Below are 18300 nucleotides of genomic sequence, written 5' to 3' on the forward strand. Positions count from 1 at the left end.
GAGCCCAGTCAGTGGTTGTCCCTGATACTTATGAGCAACAGAATACAGTGATATTCTCTAGAACCTGAACTGCCTGGTGCTGGTTTGGATGAGAGGGGCCAGGGAGACTTCCCTCCACATGCGGAGAGGGGAGAGAAGCAGTGAACAAACTAGGAAGGACAGGGGAAGAAACTAAGTTAGCCAGGGGATGGCACCACATTGTGTGAGCCCTGCATGGAGCTGCAGTAGGCTCTAAGGCGAGCTACAGTCTGCTCTTCTCTTCCAGTTGGAATCAACAAACAGCAGGGGCCCTGGAGTGTCCCTGCAGTGTCCCCAGAGTGTCCCCGGAGTGTCCTGCAGTGTCCCCGGAGTGTGCTGCAGTGTCCCCGGAGAGTCCTGCAGTGTCCCCGGACTGTCCTGCAGTGTCCCTGGAGTGTCCCAGAGTGTCCTCCAGTGTCCCCGGAGTGTGCTGCAGTGTCCCCGGAGTGTCCCTGCAGTGGCCTGCAGTGGCCTGCAGTATCCCCGGAGTGTCCTGCAGTGTCCCCGGAGTGTCCCTGCAGTGTCCTGCAGTGGCCTGCAGTGTCCCCGGAGTGTCCCTGCAGTGTCCCCGGAGTGTCCCTGCAGTGTCCCTGCAGTGTCCCTGCAGTGTCCTGCAGTGTCCCTGGAGTGTCCCTGCAGTGCCCTGCAGTGTCCCCGGAGTGTCCTGCAGTGTCCCCGGAGTGTCCTGCAGTGGCCCTGAAGTGTCCCAGAGTGTCCCCGGAGTGTCCTGCAGTGTCGCCAGAGTGTCCCTGCAGTGTCCCCGAAGTGTCCTGCAGTGTCCCCGGACTGTCCTGCAGTGTGCCCGTAGTGTCCTGCAGTGTCAACGGAGTGTCCCAGAGTGTCCTGCGGTGTCCCCGGAGTGTCCCTAGAGTGTCCTGCAGTGTCCCCGGAGTGTCCTGCAGTGTCCCGGAGTGTCCCTGCAGTGTCCCTGGAGTGTCCTGTAGTGTCCCCGGAGTGTCCTGCAGTGTCCCCGGAGTGTCCCTGCAGTGTCCCTGCAGTGTCCCCGGAGTGTCCTGCAGTGTCCCTGCAGTGTCCCCGGAGTGTCCCTGCAGTGTCCCAGGAGTGTCCTGCAGTGTCCCCGGAGTGTCCTGCAGTGTCCCTGGAGTGTCCTGGAGTGTCCTGCAGTGTCCCTGGAGTGTCCCTGGAGTGTCCCTGCAGTGTCCCTGGAGTGTCCCAGAGTGTCCTGCAGTGTCCCTGGAGTGTCCTGCAGTGTCCCCGGAGTGTCCTGCAGTGTCCTTGCAGTGTCCCTGGAGTGTCCTGCAGTGTCCCTGGAGTGTCCCAGAGTGTCCTGCAGTGTCCCTGGAGTGTCCCTGGAGTGTCCCTGCAGTGTCCCTGGAGTGTCCCAGAGTGTCCTGCACTGTCCCCGGAGTGTCCCAGAGTGTCCTGCAGTGTCCCGGAGTGTCCTGCAGTGTCCCTGGAGTGTCCCTGCAGTTTCCCTGGAGTGTACCTGCAGTGTCCCTGAGTGTCCTGCAGTGTCCCTGGAGTGTACCTGCAGTGTCCCTGAGTGTCCTGCAGTGTCCCTGGAGTGTCCTGCAGTGTCCCCGGAGTGTCCTGCAGTGTCCTTGCAGTGTCCCTGGAGTGTCCTGCAGTGTCCCTGGAGTGTCCCAGAGTGTCCTGCAGTGTCCCTGGAGTGTCCCTGGAGTGTCGCTGCAGTGTCCCTGGAGTGTCCCAGAGTGTCCTGCAGTGTCCCCGGAGTGTCCCAGAGTGTCCTGCAGTGTCCCTGGAGTGTCCCTGGAGTGTCCTGCAGTGTCCCCGGATTGTCCCAGAGTGTCCTGCAGTGTCCCCTGAGTGGCCCTGGAGTGTCCTTCAGTGTCCCCGGAGTGTCCCAGAGTGTCCTGCAGTGTCCCTGGAGTGTCCTGCAGTGGCCCTGGAGTGTCCTGCACTGTCCCCGGAGTGTCCCTGCAGTGTCCCCGGAATGTCCCTGCAGTGTCCCCGGAGTGTCCTGCAGTGTCCCCGAAGTGTCCTGCAGTGTCCCCGGACTGTCCTGCAGTGTCCCCGGAGTGTCCTGCAGTGTCCCCGAAGTGTCCCTGCAGTGTCCCTGCAGTGTCCCCGGAGTGTCCTGCAGTGTCCCCGGAGTGTCCCTGCAGTGTCCCCGGAATGTCCCTGCAGTGTCCCTGCAGTGTCCCCGGAGTGTCCTGCAGTGTCCCTGGAGTGTCCTGCAGTGTCCCTGGAGTGTCCTGCAGTGTCCCCGGAGTGTCCTGCAGTGTCCCCGGAGTGTCCTGCAGTGGCCCTGGAGTGTCCCAGAGTGTCCCCGGAGTGTCCTGCAGTGTCCGCGGAGTGTCCCTGCAGTGTCCCCGAAGTGTCGTGCAGTGTGCCCGGACTGTCCTGCAGTGTCCCCGGAGTGTCCTGCAGTGGCCCTGGAGTGTCCTGCAGTGTCCCCGGAGTGTCCTGCAGTGTTCCCGGAGTGTCCCTAGAGTGTCCTGCAGTGTCCCCGGAGTGTCCCAGAGTGTCCTGCAGTGTCCCTGGAGTGTCCTGCAGTGTCCCGGAGCGTCCCTGCAGTGTCCCCGGAGTGTCCTGCAGTGTCCCGGAGCGTCCCTGCAGTGTCCCCGGAGTGTCCTGCAGTGTCCTTGGAGTGTCCTGCAGTGTCCGTGGAGTGTCCTGGAGTGTCCTGCAGTGTCCCTGGAGTGTCCTGCAGTGTCCCTGGAGTGTCCCTGCAGTGCCCTGCAGTGTCCCTGGAGTGTCCTGCAGTGTCCCCGGAGTTTCCTGCAGTGTCCTTGCAGTGTCCCTGGAGTGTCCTGCAGTGTCCCTGGAGTGTCCCAGAGTGTCCTGCAGTGTCCCTGGAGTGTCCCTGGAGTGTCCCTGCAGTGTCCCTGGAGTGTCCCAGAGTGTCCTGCAGTGTCCCTGGAGTGTCCTGCAGTGTCCCTGGAGTGTCCCTGCAGTATCCCCGGAGTGTCCCAGAGTGTCCTGCAGTGTCCCTGGAGTGTCCCAGAGTGTCCTGCAGTGGCCCTGGAGTGTCCTGCAGTGTCCCCGGAGTGTCCCAGAGTGTCCTGCAGTGTCCCTGGAGTGTCCCTGGAGTGTCCTGCAGTGTCCCCGGAGTGTCCCAGAGTGTCCTGCAGTGTCCCTGGAGTGTCCCAGAGTGTCCTGCAGTGTCCCTATAGTGTCCCTGGAGTGTCCCTGCAGTGTCCCTGGAGTGTCCCAGAGTGTCCTGCAGTGTCCCTGGAGTGTCCTGCAGTGTCCCTGGAGTGTCCCAGAGTGTCCTGCAGTGTCCCTGGAGTGTCCTGCAGTGTCCCTGGAGTGTCCCCGAGTGTCCTGCAGTGGCCCTGGAGTGTCCTGCAGTGTCCCTGGAGTGTCCCTGCAGTGTCCCCGGAGTGTCCTAGAGTGTCCTGCAGTGTCCCTGGAGTGTCCTGCAGTGTCCCTGGAGTGTCCCTGCAGTGTCCCCGGAGTGTCCCTGAGTGTCCTGCAGTGTCCCTGGAGTGTCCTGCAGTATCCCCAGAGTGTCCCAGAGTGTCCTGCAGTGTCCATGGAGTGTCCCAGAGTGTCCTGCAGTGGCCCTGGAGTGTCCTGCTGTGTCCCCGCAGTGTCCCAGAGTGTCCTGCAGTGTCCCTGGAGTGTCCTGCAGTGTCCCTGGAGTGTCCCTGCAGTGTCCCTGGAGTGTCCCTGGAGTGTCCCTGCAGTGTCCCTGGAGTGTCCCAGAGTGTCCTGCAGTGTCCCTGGAGTGTCCTGCAGTATCCCCGGAGTGTCCCAGAGTGTCCTGCAGTGTCCCTGGAGTGTCCTGCAGTGTCCCTGGAGTGTCCCTGCAGTGTCCCTGGAGTGTCCCAGAGTGTCCTGCAGTGTCCCTGGAGTGTCCTGCAGTGTCCCCGGAGTGTCCCAGAGTGTCCTGCAGTGTCCTTGGAGTGTCCTGCAGTGTCCCTGGAGTGTCCCTGGAGTGTCCTGCAGTATCCCCGGAGTGTCCCAGAGTGTCCTGCAGTGTCCCTGGAGTGTCCCCGAGTGTCCTGCAGTGTCCCCGGAGTGTCCTAGAGTGTCCTGCAGTGTCCCTGGAGTGTCCTGCAGTGTCCCTGGAGTGTCCCTGCAGTGTCCCCGGAGTGTCCCAGAGTGTCCTGCGGTGTCCCTGGAGTGTCCTACAGTGTCCCTGAGTGTCCTGCAGTGTCCCCGGAGTGTCCCAGAGTGTCCTGCAGTGTCCCTGGAGTGTCCTACAGTGTCCCTGAGTGTCCTGCAGTGTCCCTGGAGTGTCCCAGAGTGTCCTGCAGTGTCCCTGGAGTGTCCTACAGTGTCCCTGAGTGTCCTGCAGTATCCCCAGAGTGTCCCAGAGTGTCCTGCAGTGTCCATGGACTGTCCCAGAGTGTCCTGCAGTGGCCCTGGAGTGTCTTGCTGTGTCCCCGCAGTGTCCCAGAGTGTCCTGCAGTGTCCCTGGAGTGTCCTGCAGTGTCCCTGGAGTGTCCCTGCAGTGTCCCTGGAGTGTCCCAGAGTGTCCTGCAGTGTCCCTGGAGTGTCCTGCAGTGTCCCCGGAGTGTCCCAGAGTGTCCTGCAGTGTCCCTGGAGTGTCCCTGGAGTGTCCTGCAGTGTCCCCGGAGTGTCCCAGAGTGTCCTGCAGTGTCCCAGAGTGTCCTGCAGTGGCCCTGGAGTGTCCTTCAGTGTCCCCGGAGTGTCCCAGAGTGTCCTGCAGTGTCCCTGGAGTGTCCCAGAGTGTCCTACAGTGTCCCAGAGTGTCCTGCACTGTCCCCGGAGTGTCCCTGCTGTGTCCCCGGAGTGTCCCTGCAGTGTCCCCGGAGTGTCCTGCAGTGTCCCTGGAGTGTCCCTGCAGTGCCCTGCAGTGTCCCCGGAGTGTCCTGCAGTGTCCCCGGAGTGTCCTGCAGTGGCCCTGGAGTGTCCCAGAGTGTCCCCGGAGTGTCCTGCAGTGTCCCCAGAGTGTCCCTGCAGTGTCCCTGGAGTGTCCTGCAGTGTCCCCGGAGTGTCCTGCAGTGTCCCCGGAGTGTCCTGCAGTGGCCCTGGAGTGTCCTGCAGTGTCCCCGGAGTGTCCTGCAGTGTCCGCGGAGTGTCCCAGAGTGTCCTGCGGTGTCCCCGGAGTGTCCCTAGAGTGTCCTGCAGTGTCCCCGGAGTGTCCCAGAGTGTCCTGCAGTGTCCCCGGAGTGTCCTGCAGTGTCCCCGGAGTGTCCTGCAGTGTCCCGGAGTGTCCCTGCAGTGTCCCCGGAGTGTCCTGCAGTGTCCCCGGAGTGTCCTGCAGTGTCCCTGGAGTGTCCTGGAGTGTCCTGCAGTGTCCCTGGAGTGTCCTGTAGTGTCCCTGCAGTGTCCCTGAGTGTCCTGCAGTGTCCCTGGAGTGTCCTGCAGTGTCCCTGGAGTGTCCTGCAGTGTCCCCGGAGTGTCCTGCAGTGTCCTTGCAGTGTCCCTGGAGTGTCCTGCAGTGTCCCTGGAGTGTCCCAGAGTGTCCTGCAGTGTCCCTGGAGTGTCCCTGGAGTGTCCCTGCCGTGTCCCTGGAGTGTCCCAGAGTGACCTGCAGTGTCCCTGGAGTGTCCTGCAGTGTCCCTGGAGTGTCCCAGAGTGTCCTGCAGTGTCCCTGGAGTGTCCCAGAGTGTCCTGCAGTGTCCCTGGAGTGTCCTGCAGTGTCCCCGGAGTGTCCCAGAGTGTCCTGCAGTGTCCCTGGAGTGTCCTGCAGTGTCCCTGGAGTGTCCCTGCAGTGTCCCTGGGGTGTCCCAGAGTGTCCTGCAGTGTCCCTGTAGTGTCCTGCAGTTTCCCTGGAGTGTCCCTGCAGTGTCCCTGGGGTGTCCCAGAGTGTCCTGCAGTGTCCCTGGAGTGTCCCAGAGTGTCCCCGGAGTGTCCCAGAGTGTCCTGCAGTGTCCCTGGAGTGTCCCAGAGTGTCCTGCAGTGTCCCTGGGGTGTCCCAGAGTGTCCTGCAGTGTCCCTGTAGTGTCCTGCAGTTTCCCTGGAGTGTCCCTGCAGTGTCCCTGGGGTGTCCCAGAGTGTCCTGCAGTGTCCCTGGAGTGTCCCAGAGTGTCCCCGGAGTGTCCCTGGAGTGTCCTGCAGTGTCCCCGGAGTGTCCCAGAGTGTCCTGCAGTGTCCCTGGGGTGTCCCAGAGTGTCCTGCAGTGTCCCTGGAGTGTCCTGCAGTGTCCCCGGAGTGTCCCAGAGTGTCCTGCAGTGTCCCCGGAGTGTCCCAGAGTGTCCTGCAGTGTTCCAGAGTGTCCTGCAGTGTCCGCAGAGTGTCCCTGCAGTGTTCCAGAGTGTCATGCAGTGGCCCTGGAGTGTCCTTCAGTGTCCCCGGAGTGTCCCAGAGTGTCCTGCAGTGGCCCTGGAGTGTCCCAGAGTGTCCTACAGTGTCCCAGAGTGTCCTGCACTGTCCCCGGAGTGTCCCTGCAGTGTCCCCGGAGTGTCCTGCAGTGTCCCTGGTGTGTCCCTGCAGTGGCCCTGGAGTGTCCACTTTCCAACTCAACTGTGTTTCAGCCACCATGACGTTCCCCAGTTTTTGAGTCACTTTATGTGTGGAGTGTTAAGACGTAAACCCCAAGGCGTGCACATACTTGGATTTTTGAGACAAGGGTTGACCATCTAGCACAGGCTGGTCTTGAGCACAGAAGGGCCTGCCTCGGCCTTCTGAACCGCCACATGTACCAATTTCCCTGTTCCTTGAACTAATCCTCAACTTGTCCTAGACATGTTTTCTCAGGCTAGAATGTCCTCTATATTTTACCTATTAAATCCTAACTCATGTATCAAGCTGTGTTCATTTGCATCCTATACAAATGGTACACATACAAGATGCTCACTTTAGAGCAGCCCTGAGACAGGAGCAATGCAAGTGCCTTCCAAGTGGACGTTTGCCTGCTAAAAGTGTGTGGTAACATGATAGTGGGAAATGTGTATTTAGCATGGAGACATATGCTTTTCAGTTTCATTCCTGGTGCCCAAGGAGGTGGTGAACCTCCATGCTGCAAATCGAACCCAGGTCCTTAACAAACGCAACTGCTTTGAAGCGCTGAGCAGCGGACTCTTCAGCAACAAGGATATATTCTTCGTAAACTTAGTAATCAAAGTTGTTTCTTTTAAGATACATTTCTTTTTAGTTATGTGTATGAGTGCAGGCATGTCTGAGCACCACATGCATGCCCATGGTTCATAGGGGACAGAGGAGGGCACTGAATTCCCTGGCACTGGAGTTGCAGAGGGTTGTGCCCTGGGGTCCTCTGAGAGAGCAGCCAGTGCTCTCACCCACGGAGCCATCTCTCCAATCCATCAAAATAGTTTTGAGGGCCATATGGCATGACCCATATTTACATAACTGAAGAGAAAGTGGGAGGAGCCAACCAAAAGAAAGAAGAGCCCAGAGGTGTGGAACAACCTCAGAAAGGTGTGCACACAGAGCAGAACCAGCAGAGGGCACCCAAGGGTGGTGCGAAGTCAACCAGGAGCAGGCAGCAAGTGTGTGCTGTGCGCCATAGGGCCCAACCCATTGAAGGAGTCCCAAGCAGAAAGGGCAGTAGATAGGAAGGACTGCAAAGAAAATTAAGGTTCTGACCACCTATTAGTGCATAACTCTATTAGGTCAAAATACTCCCTCCAAATGGGAGACACGTAAAAGAGAGAGACTTGAAAACTATGCTCAAAATTAGGGACTTTCGTGGCTGGCTCCTGAAAGACAGACACTTAAGGACAGCGTACAGGGCTTCCCAAAAGGAATTCATTTAACTCAGCCCTTAGAGGGGTGTAGGGACGCATTCTTCAAGGAAACATCATCTCTGTTAAAGATGAACAGAGGCTGTGAAAATGGCCTGTATTTAAGAAGACTAAACCAATGCTAATTAAATATTACTTAATCATAGAATTCATCCTATAATCAGGAGGACAGCTAATTCTATAAAGGCCATCGTGGACACACTTGAAAATACCACAGCTTTGCCCAGGTGTGGTAGCACAGGCCTGTGATCCTGAGGCAGGGGCAGAAGGACAATGAGCTCATACCAGCCTGGGATTCGGACATCAAAGGCCAGTCTGAAGTAGACAGTGAGCCCCAGGCTCAAAGCAAAACAAGAGCAGGGGATATGGCTCTGTGGTAGAATTCTTGCCAAGTACATGTTTCTGGGTTTGATATACAGCCAATAACTCCCCCTCTCTCTCTCTCTCACACACACACACATAGGTAGATACTTACACACACATACACAAATCTAAACTTAGAACATGCCACAAATCTCGTAAAAGTAGCAATAAAACTGACACTCTATATATCTGAGAGAAGAGCCTCCTTCTTAGGAAAGAAAAGACGAAGTCTTCAGAGGCCTGGGGCCTAACATATGCAACTTCCTTTCTTTCTTTTTTAAATTTATTTATTTATTTATTAAAGATTTCTGTCTCTTCCCCGCCACCGCCTCCCATTTCCCTCCCCCTCCCCCAGACAAGTCCCCCTCCCTCGTCAGCCCAAAGAGCAATCAGGGTTCCCTGCCCTGTGGGAAGTCTAAGGACCACCCACCTCCATCCAGGTCTAGTAAGGTGAGCATCCAAACTGCCTAGGCTCCCACAAGGCCAGTATGTGCAGTAGGATCAAAAACCCATTGCCATTGTTCTTGAGTTCCCAGTAGTCCTCATTGTCTGCTATGTTCAGCGAGTCCGGTTTTATCCCAGGCCTTTTCAGACCCAGGCCAGCTGGCCTTGGGAATATACCCAAGAGATGCCCTATCATACAACAAAAGTATATGCTCAACTATGTTCATAGAAGCATTGTTTGTAATAGCCAGAACCTGGAAACAACCTAGATGCCCTTCAATGGAAGAATGGATGAAGTATGGAATATATACATATTAGAGTATTACTCGGCAGTAAAAAACAAGGACTTCTTGAATTTTGCATGCAAATGGATGGAAATAGAAAACACTATCCTGAGTGAGGTAAGCCAGACCCAAAAAGAGGAACATGGGATGTACTCACTCATATTTGATTTCTAGCCATAAATAAAGGACATTGAGCTTATAATTCATGTTCCTAGAAAAGCTAAATAAGAAGGTGAATCCAAAGACAAACACATAGGCATCCTCCTGAATATTAACCTTCATCAGGCGATGAAAGGAGACAGAGACAGAGACCCATACTGGAGCACCGGACTGAAATCTCAAGGTCCAAATCAGGAACAGAAGGAGAGAGAGCACGAGCAAGGAACTCAGGACTGCGAGGGGTGCACCCACACACTGAGACAATGGGGATGTTCTATCGGGAACTCAACAAGGCAACTTCCTTTCAGATAACTCCTATGCCACTAACCTAGGAGGGCACACTCACAGAAATGTGTCCTGGGTGATTTCATGTGTGTGAGAACCTAAGAGTGCGCTCACACAAACTAAGAAGATGACCTCGCTAGGTGATGGCCTCCTATGGGTGCACTGTCTGTGTGTGCTTCTGTTGTTATATTAGGGACCCGTAGCTAGGACAAAATACCTGAGATACTCGACTTTAGAGGAAAGAGCTTTGGTTCAGAGATTTAAGGGCTCTGGGCCAGTATCAATGCAGAATGTCTTGCAGTGAGACAGTGATAAGGCTGTTCAGCTTATGACCAAAAGCCAGGAAACAGAGCAGGAGAAAGGGCTGCAGCCCCAATATCCCTGTGAAGGGCACACCCCCAATGGCCTAAACCCAATGTAGTGTGGCGGCATTCCAGAGCTGAACCACTGCTGTGAACCAGCGTGTTACCTGGTCTATGACAGAGCTGAACCGCTGCTAGTGTGAGCTGCTGCTACTGTGAGCTGGCGTGTTACCTGGTCTATGACAGTGTGAACCATTGCTACTGTGAGCTGACGTGTTACCTGGCCTGAGACAGAGTTGGACCACTAGACACTTCTCACTCCTCTCATAGACAGCTGGGAAATAAGGGGCTCTGGAGTCAGAGAGTTTTGTTTTCAGTGTGTTTGGTTTCCTCCTGCAATACTGATTTACAGACTGTTGTGTGGACAGCTGCCTACCTTCCTGCTAGGAGTCTGGAATTATAAAGAGCAAAGAGCCTAGAACAACAGCTCAGCACTAACAAGGGATGAGAGCTAGTCTAAGGGCATTGATGATGTATTTGAGAGCAGGGTGGTCTCAGCGGTGAGATTAGCAGAAGATAAAAAGGGTTTTGTCTGAGCTGAACATTTCCAATCTGCTGAGTTGAAAGAGAGCTCAGCTGTTGGACCTACCTGGCGTTTGGGAAAACTTCCATGGCACTTAGACAGCTATTCCCGCCAACTGGAGCCTCACATGCCCCACCTTGAGTTTCTCAAAACAGTGGGCACTTACTTAAAATTAATGTTGACCACAAGCTTCAGTCACCAGCAAGCTGAGACACAGCAAAATGCTCGAAATACCAGCAAGCCCTACAGCCGTGGCAATCTGGTCGGCTATACCCAGGGGCTCAACCATTAGGAAAATCCACAGCAAGGTCTGGGGGAGTGGCACATACCTGGAATCCCAGCACCCAGTAAAGGCAGGAGGGTCAGAACTCAAGGCTAGCCTGGGCTACACCACCAGCATGACTGAGACCCACCTGAGTCAGATCAGACCATCTCAAAACAAAGGGATGAGTTGCATAGGACAAGCCACTTTATCCCTGAATTTTATTTTTAAGGTGTCTCACCTTGAATTTTATAGCATTGCTACTCTGGTAGAGAAATGGCCACATTCCATACCCCTTCCTTCTTAAAACAAAAGTAGACTATCAAAGCCACAAGTGATGATTAATTTCAAACCCACATCTAGGAAGCATGAGGCCTGACATCATAAAAATATATGGCTACCATAACTGGGTTAATTATTGTGAAGACGTGATGGTCTCCTCTCAGTTTTACATGGTGTCTCTATTGAGAGAGTATTTACCCAACAATATAGAAAAGAACGGTGTGGGAGTTTGGATGTAATTGGCTCCCCTACACGTATATGGAATGGCACTCTTAGGAGGCGTGGCTCTGTTGGAGTAGGTGTGGCCTTGTTGGAAAAAGTGTGTCACTGTAGAGATGGGCTTTGAAGTCTCATATATGCTCAAGTCATACCCAAAGTCTCAGACCACTTCCTGTTGCCTTAGGTCCTTCTCCAGCACCATGTCTGCCTGCATGCTGCCACGTCACACCATGATGACAATGGACTAAACCTCTGAAACTCTAAGCCACCCCAATCAAACGTCACGGTGTCTATTCACAGCAATAGAACCCCAAGACAAACTGGTAGGCCTAATTTATTATAGAAATCTCTCCCAGGGGCTGGAGAGATGGCTCAGTGGCTAAGAGCATTGCCTGCTCTTCCAAAGGTCCTGAGTTCAATTCCCAGCAACCACATGGGGGCTCACAACCATCTATAATGATGTCTGGTGCCCTCTTCTGGCCTTCAGGCATACACACAGACAAAATATTGTATATATAATAAATAAATAAAAAGAATTCATTTTAAAAAAAGAAGAAATATCTCCCAGTATTAAAGGATAAGTTTGGGTAAGGAGGCAGCATGATGTAGAAAAATGCTCTCATGGGGCCAGCAGGATGGCTCAGCAGGTAAAGTGCTTGCTTGAAAGCTTGATACCGTGTGTTAACCCAGAACCCACACACAGGTGGAAAGAGAGAGCAATTTCTGGAAACTGTCCTCTCACCTACACACATACACACACACACACAAACACACACACATACGCATGCACACACGTACACACACATACACACACACATACACACATACACACACACATGCACGCACACACTCCATGCACACACAGTAATAACTTTTTTAAGAAAAAAGAATCATTTTCCCAAAAAACATCAAGAACTAAGAAAGTGCTAATGACAGTCATGTGATCTGTCAAAGGCAGCAATGTGTATGGCTCAGGCTGTCCTGGAACTCATTATATAGACTGTGCTGGCCTCAATATCATAGAGATCCTAATATGGCTAAGAATGCTACTCAGGGACCAAACCAATACCCTCTCACGCCTATGCACAGACAACACTAACTGTCCTTTCCCTTGCAGCTGGATGTGGCCATGTGACCACATAGCTATACTACATTACCCACTATCTCCTGAACCTAGATGCTGCCATGTGACTAAACAGCAAAACTACATTACCCAGTTTCCCCTGCAGCTGCCAGGGGACTAGGTTCTAGCCCAAAGATAAAGATATATATGTAAACAAAGACTGTCCATAAGCACTGAGCTTTTGGAGAATGTTACCATAAAAAAAACCTAATTTAAGCTAGGGAGAAACCTTGTCTCAAAAATCAAAAATAGTAATAATAATAATTTAACTCTAATAGACCTACAGATATTCAGTTGATTTCTGTAAATGTCTCTTCTAAAATGATCTTATCCCAAGATGAACACAGTGGTGTTGGCTACCCAAATATAAAAATCTAAATGCTGATGAATCGCCACATAGCTAAAATCAACAGTATTGAGCAACACGCATTCTGCCACATTACAAAAGCCAAACACAAAGGATCACAAGAGAGTTGAGGTATCCCTGGCATAGCAGCATGCACTTTAATCCCAGCACTTGGTTGTGAGAGGTAGGAGGATCTCTGTGATAGAGGCCAGCACAGTCTATATAATGAGTTCCAGGACAGCCTGAGCTATATACTGAGATTCTGTCTCCAAAAAAATAAAAAAATAAAAACTGAACGCGCGCGCGCGAGAGAGAGAGAGAGAGAGAGAGAGAGAGAGAGAGAGAGAGAGAGAGAGAGAGAGAGAGAGAGAGTCATTCACACCACCAGACAGAACAAACCAGTACAACATAGACCAGGCGGAAGGGGAGGCCAGCAACCTTGATAAGAAGATGCGCTGTTAAGAATTATAAACTCTCTCCCAGATTTGTAAGGACATTTCCTGTGAAGAGCCTCCCCCTGGCAGAGGCAGAGCTGGTCAGGTTGTCATAGGGAAGGAGGACAGTTGTCACCAAGACAACAGATGCTGTGAACAGAAAGAGTACACCTGCTTCCACACCACACTCATGGTCCTAGATGTCTAACCAAGTGGGCTGAGAGCACCCACGCTCACTGAACCGCACACAGGTGACACCAAGGTGTCTTCCAGGAAACGAATGGGTAATATCTGTAGCAATGAACAGACAAGGGAATATTAGTGAGCACTGAAGAGGAAGGGACCAGCGAATCATGAAAAGCTGTATGAGGGAACTGTTAATGGTATTGCTAAGTAAGAGAAGTCAACCTTACAATCCTATCCCAACATTCTGGAAGAAGCAAAACTGTAGCGACCATAAGAAAACTCAGACCTTATCCTCTGGATGCCTGGGGTTGGGAGACTGGAGGGTAGGGGGGATATGTGGGGCAGAAGACGGTTAAAGCAGGACAACTATGATGGAGGAGGGTCATTTGTCTATGTGTTACTTTCATCCATTAATAAAGAAACTGCCATGGCTTTTGATAGGCCAGCAGCTTAGATAGGCAGAGAAGACAGAACAGAATGCTGGGAGAAAGAAGGCAGTGAGGTAGACGCCATGGAGCCAGCCGCCAGGTCAGACATGCTGAATCTTCCCCAGTAAGCTACACAGATTATTAGAAATGGGTTAATCAAGATGTGGGAGTTAGCCAATAAGAGACTGAAACTAATGGGCTAGGCAGTGTTTAAATGAATACAATTCGTGTGTTCTTATTTCCAGGCATAAGCTAGCCAGGCGGCAGGAATGCAGCCTTGCTCTCATCACTACACAACTATTTCTGTAGACACCATAAACGCAGTGTTGCGGTTGGGATGTGAGATGTCCCCTAGAGGCTCCTGTGTGTGACCACTTGAACTGGAACCTAAAGAGTCTACCCCAAATGCTACCTTCCCATACTGCCCTGTGGCATGGCTGCACTGTATTTCCTCTAAAGACATTACCAAGGGATTTGAGACACCATCTTCACAGAATAGATGTCCCTTAGGCCAGGCCAGGTGCCGGTCACCTGTATTGCTCCCCTTGTTCTTTTCAAGGTTCCTCTCACATACACCATTTTAGCCACGTGTAAGCAGAGGCTACCATCCTGCCAGTGGGCTGCATAGAACAAAAGATCAGCAATCCATGCACCAACACTAGACTTGACATGGAATGTCCACCAACCTAGAGATTGCATAAGTCTATGTGATCTCCTCAGGGGATACACCATGGGTCCATGCCTCCTGAAGGGAAGAGAAGCTGAGGTGACGTGTACTTTTTCAACAAACCTCGTGGCCTTCAGGGTCTCTATGTGTGCAAGGAGAAGGAAGAAGAGGTCGGAACAGCAGGGGGTTTGGGAGAAGGACCTCGGCCATGGAGAGTCAGTGGGGAGCTGAAGGGCCATTATTGCTAAGAAGACAAACACTAGATTAACAGGCTGGTGGGTGCTTTGGGTTTACTATCTTTCTTTTTTTTAACTTTTATTGTTGTTTTTCAAGACAGGGTTTCTCTGTGTAGCTCTGGCTGTCCTGGAATTCACTCTATAGACTAGACTAGCCTAGAACTCATAGACATCCATCTGCCTCTGCCTCCCGAGTCCTGGGATTAAAGGTGTGTGCCACTACAGCCTGGCTGATTTGGGTTTATTAAGGCCAAGTTTTGCTCTGTCACCCTGGCTGTCCTGATACTCACCATGTAAATCAGGGTAGCCTCAGATCACAGGAACCAGCCTCAGCCTCTCCAGTGATGGAATTGCGTCAATGCACCCCCGCCCCCGGCCCTGAGTTATAACCCAACTCCCTGCGGAGCACAGAGACACAGGTTAAACCCTGCGTGGCTATTGCATCTCCAAAACACAGCCTTTCATGCTTTGCCATTCTCTAAGAAGGCAGCAGAACCCAGCACCTAAGGGAAATCACACTGATTTCTTGAGTCTTCAGAGAGCCTAACTTAGGGCAGCAAAGAATGCTGATAGCAGCATGGACCTGATGCCAGTCCAGAGGCTGGAAATGCTGGCAGCCTGCTCACGTCGAACAATGAAAACTATGAAAACTTCCGTATGGCAAAACTGCCCGACTATGTCAAAAGGAACTAAACGCGCTATTTATATTAACAGCTGTGCTGCCAAGTTTATGTCAATATGATATACGCTACAGTAGTCTGAAAGGAGGGAACCCAGTTAAGAAAATGCCTCCCTCTGTAAGATGGGCTTGTAGGCAACTTACATGAGTGACTGATGGGAGAGGGCCCAGAGCATTGTGGTGGTGCCACCCCTGGACCTGGGTAAGCAGGCTGAGCAAACCATGTAGAGCAAACCAGTAAGCAGCACCCTCCATGGCCTCTGCAGCAGCTCCTGCCTCTAGGATCCTGCCCTGTTTGAGTTCTGTCCCGGCTTCCTTTCATGATGAACTCTGATACAGAAGCACCAGCCAAAAATAAACCCCTCCCCGCCCCAACTTGCTCCGGTTATGGTGGCTCATCACTGCAACAGCAACCCTAACTAAGACAACAGTTCTTAACAGATGATTGACAGAATGCTACATGATCTTTAAGAAAGAGTTAGAGTCGGGCAGTCGTGGTGCACACGTTTGATCCCAGCACTCGTGAGTTTGAGGCTAGCCTGGTCTACCTAGTAAGTTCCAGGACAGCCAGGACTATGCAGAGAAACTGTCTCAGAAAGAAGGAGAAAAAGAATGAGTTAGAGACAGACCTGGTAGATGGAGCATACCTTAGCACAGGGAATGCTGGGATGGTAGGAACGAAACGTTGCTCTACATACACAGTGAGATCCCGTCTCAAGAAAACAAGAGAACAGAAAGAGGAGAGAGCTTTACGCAAAGATCTCAAAGGAAAAAGGCTTTCATAATTTATTTTTTTGGTTATTTTTAATTTTGTGTATATTGGGGCATGCACATAAGAGGGTATGCCAATAGAGGCCAGAAGAGGGCATCAGATCCCCTGGAGCCAGAGTTACAGGAAGCTGTGAGCTGTCCACAACTGGGAACGGAATTCGGGTCCTCTGGAAGAGCAATAAGTACTCGACTGCCGAGCCAACTCTAAGATCCTTAAAGGAGAAGGGCTTCTAAGGCAAGTGAACCCAGCATCGTGAAGGAGGAGAGCAATCCTATTGCCAGCCACAGAGACTTGAAAGTGCTCTAACAGTGTGCTAAGTGTATGCCAACAGTCTGAGGGTGGAAATGAACCTAGCCAACGCCCAGAAAAACACCATGAATTCATAGGGAATGGGCTCCAGCAGCTCAGGCTCCTTCCCGTTAGTCCTCACGAAGTGTGCTTCTCTGGGTGGAGCAGGCTGGCGCTTCAGCTGAACCCAGGTGCCCTTCTCTTTGGCTTCCTTTTTCTTCTGGTCGTTCTCCTTCACTCGCTTCAGGAAGCTGTCTCTGCTCTTCGAGTGCTTGATGTGTTCAATCCGCACATTAATTCTCTTGGCAAGAATCTTGCCCTTAACTTGCTTGTTTACAATGATGCCCACAGCATGCTGGGTGACATTGTAGACTCTTCCGGTTTTGCCATGGTAACATTTATGGGGCATTCCTTTTTGAACAGTGCCCATTCCCTTGATGTCAACAATATCACCCTTCTTGTAGATTCTCATGTACGTGGCCAAAGGAACAACTCCCTGTTTCCTAAAGGGCCTAGAGAACATATAGCGAGTGCCCCTCCTCTTTCCCTTTGTGTTTGTCATTTTGGCGAGTTACTGAAAGATGGCTACCACGGCCAAAACCTAAGAATAATCTAAAAACATTTTTAACAAGATTTGAAAACCATCCACAAGGAAAACCCCAGTCCCAGATGGCTCCACTGGTGAAAGAGGAATGAAGACCAATTCTTCACGATGTTTAAAAAAATAAATCAAACATCAGGCAACATTAACCAGAACTCAGTCTGAGAGGCCAATAACTACAAGAACCAAATACCTCCCTCCCTCCCTCCATCTCTCTCTCTCTCTCTCTCTCTCTCTCTCTCTCTCTCTCTCTCTCTCTCACACACACACACACACACACACACACACACACACAATCTAGGATAGTGTGGCTGGTAACTGTAGACATAAAATCCTCAACAAAATACTAGAAAGCCATCTAGGAATACTATTTTAATGATAATTATATGGCAAGATGTATCTGTAAACACCTGTAATCCCAGCACTTGGAAGACAGAGGCAAGGGAATGGGGAGCTCAAAGTGATCCTCACTATACCACGAGAATCTACTCTGTGGTGGAAAAAAGACTGTTGTGTTGTGTGGACTCCACATTCATCTGAGGAAGGCAGGGGGCTTTGAAAAACACTCCACAAACTAGCACCTTTTACAGTCAGACGAAAGTCATCTCAGGTGACAGCCCCCTTAGAGTCGGCCACAGACAGACAACAGCTCTCAACACACACACAGAGATATGGATGTGAATGTCACGGTCTCACTGTGTAGCTCTGACTGACAAGGCTGGCCTTGAACTCACAGAGATACACTTGCCTCTGCTTCCTGAATACACAGCTCTCAGCATCCCTCTTCAAGACAGCAGTGAAGGTGTTAGCCAGGACACTCAGGTAAGAAAATGAAATAGCACGATTCTGTATCTAGAACAACTAAAGAATCCACTAGAGAACTACCAGAACTTATACGCAAGTTCAGTGTGTTTACAAGATACAAGAATAAGACTCAAAAAAAAACCTAGCAGTAAATAATTAGAAAGTGAGATAAAAATGCAATATGCCAAATAACTGCATTTAACAAAAGAAAACCAGAACTTAATCCCTGAAAATTATAAACATGAAAAAATTAAAGACAGTCTAACAAAAAGGAAAGTATACCATGTTTATAGACCTGAAAACCTAAAATCATTAATGCAACACTGCAAAACCGTTTTCAGAATCCATGTGATCTGATTATGAAAACACCAGCTGATTTTTGGGCTGAGGGAAGTTCTTAGTATACAGCCCAGGCTGACTCTGAATTTTAGATTCTCCTGCCTCAACCTCCTAAGAGAACTAGTCCTACTACACCAGTCCCCCACTAATGACTCTGCAGCAATTGAAAGTTGATCCTAAAATTCATTTGCAAGTTCAAGGGACTCCAACAGCCAAAATAAGCTGTAAAAATATTAAATTAGAAAATTCAAGCTTCTGTATTGTGTTTTGTTTTGTTATTGCACAAGCAACAACACCTGACAAAGAGCAAGGCCTTTATTCACTGATTCATGCATTCATTCATTCCAGAGACAGGGTTTCCCTGTGTAGCCCTGGCTGTCTTGGAATTCACTATGTAGCCCAGGCTGGCCTCAAACTCAGAGATCCAGCTGCCTCTGGCTCTAAAGCACCGGGACTAAAGTCAATAACCACCATCACCACCACCAGGTTTTTTTCGCTCAGGGGTTAGAGGTATAGTTATCACGGCAGAGAAGTCACATGAAAAGAACATGAAACAACCAGTCACGTTGCATGGGGTGGGGTGGGGGGATTA

General features: G+C 51.5%; 1 protein-coding gene and 1 pseudogene across 3 annotated transcripts in view; both read right to left on the bottom strand.

Moving 5' to 3' along the window:
- Window positions 1-18300, bottom strand: part of Tpd52 (tumor protein D52) — a 115943-nt gene that overhangs the window by 55878 nt on the left and 41765 nt on the right. The gene's annotated exons all lie outside the window — the stretch shown is intronic.
- LOC142850646 (large ribosomal subunit protein eL21 pseudogene) lies at window positions 15990-16558 on the bottom strand (annotated as a pseudogene).

The sequence above is a fragment of the Microtus pennsylvanicus genome, chromosome 5, assembly GCF_037038515.1.
Source record: "Microtus pennsylvanicus isolate mMicPen1 chromosome 5, mMicPen1.hap1, whole genome shotgun sequence".
Classification (NCBI taxonomy): domain Eukaryota; kingdom Metazoa; phylum Chordata; class Mammalia; order Rodentia; family Cricetidae; genus Microtus; species Microtus pennsylvanicus.